The sequence below is a fragment of the Mus pahari genome, chromosome 5, assembly GCF_900095145.1.
Source record: "Mus pahari chromosome 5, PAHARI_EIJ_v1.1, whole genome shotgun sequence".
NCBI lineage: Eukaryota > Metazoa > Chordata > Mammalia > Rodentia > Muridae > Mus > Mus pahari.
The window spans coordinates 162016487-162021417 of NC_034594.1; positions in this window are offsets into that span (position 1 = coordinate 162016487).

Here is a 4931-nt window from a genome sequence, read left to right on the forward strand (position 1 = left end):
AGAGAGAGAGAGAGAGAGAGAGAGAGAGAGACAGACAGACAGACAGACAGACAGACAGACAGACAGACAGAGACAGAGTCAGAGAGGTTCTGACTTGCCTGATGACACCATTCACTTGTTAAGACTGTGTCTGCATTGTACTTTGGGGTACTCAAGCAATACAGTCATAGCCATATTGTGGCCTGGCCTGTGGGTTGTGGTGCTGGCTTGTCACAGATGCCATATGTGTCTTTTTAAGGGTCAGGCAGAGAGAGGCTTAACTTTTAAGTTTTCCTAGCAGATCTCTGCCCATGGCTTATGTTCATAAATATCTGCTGACAGGCAGATGGTAGTTTGAATTCCTCCTTTGAGAACCTTGACACCTTTAGCTGAAGCAGGTCTCGGAGGAGAATTGGACTTCGTCAGTGATTTGGTATCCTCCCCACCCTCCATAACTCCTGCTGTTTTGAAGATGGAGCCCATTTCACAAGGGCCACAGCAGGCACTGTCACAGATAGGATTTTCTACTGTGCTGGGGGGGGGGGTGGGCAGCAGAAAGTTTCCTCTTCTGACACCTGCATATCCCCAGCATGTTAGGGAAACTCAAACACAGGCATACATATTTTGCCAAACCCCAAAACTCTAAATCCTAGGAAGTAGGCAGGATATAGAGGAGCCCCCCATAGTTTATGAGGCCTGTTGGTAGTCCTAGCCCTGACTCTGGCTAAGAGCTTGTCCCAGTGGGTAGGTATTGGGCAGAGGCAGTTTGAGGATCTGCAGTATCCTGAGGCCATCTCTTCTGACTGAGCTCAGGAATTAGACATCCTACCATCCCATCCCACCGCACCCCATCCCCACCTCTGCCAAAATCTGGGCTTGGCTGATGCCACAAGGACAGGAGGGGAAGGGAAGAGCCTCTTCCAAGTCAGAGGAAGTTAAGTCATAACAACTAAGTGACGTGTCCCCAAATGATATGAAAAATTAAACATGAAGACGGGGCTTCTCAGATGACACAGCTGAGGGGTAAGTGAAGGGAGGCGGGTGAATGGGATGGACCAGTGAAGTGGCAGGGGGAGGGGCAGAGTGTGAAATCCATAAAAGGAAAAAAACATGGAGACCGTGCAGACTCTCAACGATGAATCTCCTCACCGCTCCAGATGGCAGCTTTTTTAGAGTCGTTATTGGAATTTTATGATTGAACGGGATTTGCTAAGAGCCTGATATCAATGTTAGAACTTGGACATTGGGCTCCTCTTCCCATACCATTGTGGACTGACTCTACAGTTTGGGCTGGGAGGAATTCATAGATTCAGAGATATGTATAGGGTGGGTTTTAGAGGAAGCAGAAGGTAGACACCCTGGCTTGGCCTCTGCTCTATACACCAGAAGAACCTGACTCTCAACTCTCCTCAGGTGGGCTTCCTTGGTGACTGGGAGACATGTGCTGGTTGGGGACTGCTCAGCTCCCGTTCACTCCTGCTAAGTTGTTAAGTCAGCATGGTGTTCATACGGTATCATATCAGTAGCTGTGAGGAGGACAAGGGTCAATCACCACATTGGGTCTTGATGCCTAACTATGTTTGATATGAAGTTGCTCCCTTCATAAAGCTATTGTGCGGGTCAGAAGTGTATCAGGAATACACTTTCTCTGTAATGAGTAGTGGGCAGTTTTTCTTAGAGACACTTTAGTCAGAGGGAATTCTGTGGCAACCTTTCTCATCCTGATGCCAGAATCCAAGAAAAGTCTAGCTAAGATCAAAGGCACTCAAGGGAAGAGAGAAGGACACCAGCGTTGCCTCCCACTCTGCCATGCTCTCGCTGAGACTGGATGCTGTGGCACATGCCTGCTTGGTACGCAGATGTCATTCAGTGAATCACAGGCAGAGCTCCCTCTTGGTTCTAGTTGCTACCAGGTATCTATTTATAGTCATGGCCAAATGTGACCTCATCCTCTAGGCATTGCAAGCTCAGCATAGTGAGGCCAGGTTAGGCTGCCCGCAGGTATCCCAGGAGCACCCCAGATGCTGCAGCATGTCTTGTCAGCAAGGCCAGAGTTCTCTTTCTGCTTCTCTTCAAATGGCTTTCAGCTCAGCATATTAGAAAGCAAGGTGATTGGCTGGGCCATCTTGAAACCAGAAAAAAAAAAGGACAGTCCTGAGTTGTTTGAGTTACCTTTAATTTCCCCCTCTCATTCTCCCTTCATTTCATGTGTTCTCCCCCTCTTCCACCTCCTGTTGAATGAATGAAGCAGCATCAAGTAAAACAGTGGCACCTGGCTAAATTTCTTATGGATGTCTCTATGAATAGACAACTCAGTTCTCAGGGACTCCAGCAAAGCCCGGATACTTTACTTATAAGTGTATAAGTATGGGTGAGAACTGACTCAGTCAAGTGCTTTCTGTACAAGCATGAAGGTCTGAGTTTGATACCTAAAATCCACATACAGACAGCCAGGCATGCTTGTGTGCAGCTATAATCCAAGCTCTGAGAGGAGGCCGGCAGGAAGATAGTTTCAGTTCCGTAGTCAGTCAACTTAGCCTCCATGGCCAGCTCCAAGTCTTAAAACACAAGGTGTATACAGCCAGGAATTGTGGCATGCGCCTTTAATCCCATCATTTAGGAGGCAGAAGCAGACAGATCTCTGTGAATTTGAAGCCAGCCTGGTCTAAATAGTGAGTTCCAGGCCAGCCAGAGCTGCAGAGTGAATTCCACCTCAAAACCAAACAACCAGACAGAGGGATGATGGCCTGTGGCACCCACATGTATGTCCACACACATATGTGTACCCACTCTTACCCTTGCACATATGCATGTCAATAAACTTAAAAAAAAAAAAGTATTAGGACCAGGGCACACTCTTCTGCTGAGGATGTGACAGATGTGACAGCCTTGATATGGACAACAGCCTTGATATGGACAAGCCGCTGCCATCATGAGCACCACTTCATCTCAGAGTCCGGTTTTTAGAGCTCTTTGTTCAGGCAGGCAGTACCTACTATGTGGAAACAGTAAGTACCTACTGTGTACATTGTTTTCCTGGGGGTTCCATCCATGTATTCATGAGGCAGCGTTTGATCCTTACAGAAGTGTTCCATTCCTGTAGTGAGACCTGCTCAGAGACATTCATGGGATACTGTGCTTCTTTCAGAGTCTTTGCTATCTAGTGATGATCCAGAACATTCTTCATGTTTAATTTAGTATGATCCAACATCACTGAAGCTGAGGGTCTTCAAATACACAAAGTCAGCAACCAGTTGATCTGTTTAATTCAGTTGGAAACTATGTCCAAGTAATAGTTAAATACTGGAGAGCTATGATGGTGCACTATAGTGCGCTCAGAGCAGGTAACACTATGGGGCATTGGATAGAATAGTTTTTGCATAGTTTCTGCTTTGCCCGCCAGATACTCCGTGCAAGATAAAGTGTAGGACACTCAGAGACCCCCACACCAAAACAGCACAGGAATAAGAATAAATCAGAAAAGGGGGCTCACAGTCTGCTGGCAGCATCTACCAATAAAACAATGTATCTGTAAAAATTATATTTGCATCCCATCTGTAGCATCACAGCAATGTATCCTAATGAAAATCCACCCTGATGTTTTGGCATTCATTTCCACTTTGGTTTTTCTAAAGTTAACATGAACTATAGATAAAAGGAATAAATGTGGTGGTGGTCGTGGTGGTGGTGGTGGTGGTGGTCGTGGTGGTGGTGGTGGTGGTGGTGGTGGCGGTGGTGGTGGGGAAATCGTCTCTTTTCCCCAGGATCCCTGTAAGCTAACATTCAAAATCCTCTTCTGACTTCATTTGGAAAAGAAAATGGCAGCTGGACTGGCGGTGTGCACATCCCGGCCCAACCCGCCACATTTCCAGATTGCCTGGGATGGCAACCCTGCAGACAGATGGCCGAGATGTCACAATACCCCAGCCAACCTCTAAGAGCAGAGCAGTTACCAGCAAGAATACCCTGGGAAAATGAAGAGAACCAGAAACTGCAGACATGATGATCGCCAGTGTTGATGGAAGCCCAGGTTCTCTCCCCACCCTCCAAGTGGTTTTTGCTTCTGAAGTTGAGCCTAATGTTTTCTCTTTTGTAGACATAAAGTCACATCATACGTAACTGGAATGTTCCTCTCTTCCCCTTACGCATGTCCTAGACATGGCCTTACCCTTTGTACCCCCCTCTCTCCTTTGAGGAAATATGGACATTTAACAGAACAGCTAGGAAAACATTACAGTTAGAACTCAGTCACACAGGTAAGAGAGAGACCCCGTATCTAAGAATCAGAATATGGTATTTTTAGTCAGATGGGATAAGAGAAAACTTCTCTTGCTCGTCTAGAGCTCTCATGATTGTCTCTTCCAAGGCTGTCACTGAACATATTTTCATGTGTTTCAACATTTATCCAAGTAGTACGTAGCTATTTCTTACCAGACGGAACTGCCTTTTGCTTACTTCAATGTGAAAAAGGAATTATGAAAAATTTATAGTCAGAAGTTAGAAGTGACTGGTAGAATTTCTGCCCTCCTGAGCCTTGGTTAGTAGCTTGGGGTGAAAGACATTTCAAGTTTACAGAAGATTTCAGGGGGCAAGTGACTCCCTGTGTTCATGAAACATCTGTGTACAGAACAAACATCACAGAGCACCAGGGTGGCAGGGATGCTGACCTTACAAGAAGTGGCAATGTCTCCAAGAATGTTCAGTTTTCAAGGGTTAGCCCTGGCCTTCTGACAGGTTCACAGGATGTGTTAGGAGTCTGAGTCTGTCCCTAGAAGAAGCAGCATGTCCTGCCACTAAGGAAAATCCCTGTATTGGGGGCAGGCTTGATAATAACGGCATGTCTATATCAAAAATGCAGATAGCATAAGAAACACACCAAAGTCAGCTTCATCTCCTTCGATAATTTGATACAACTAACCCCTCCCCTCCCCTCCCCTCCCCTCCCCTCCCCT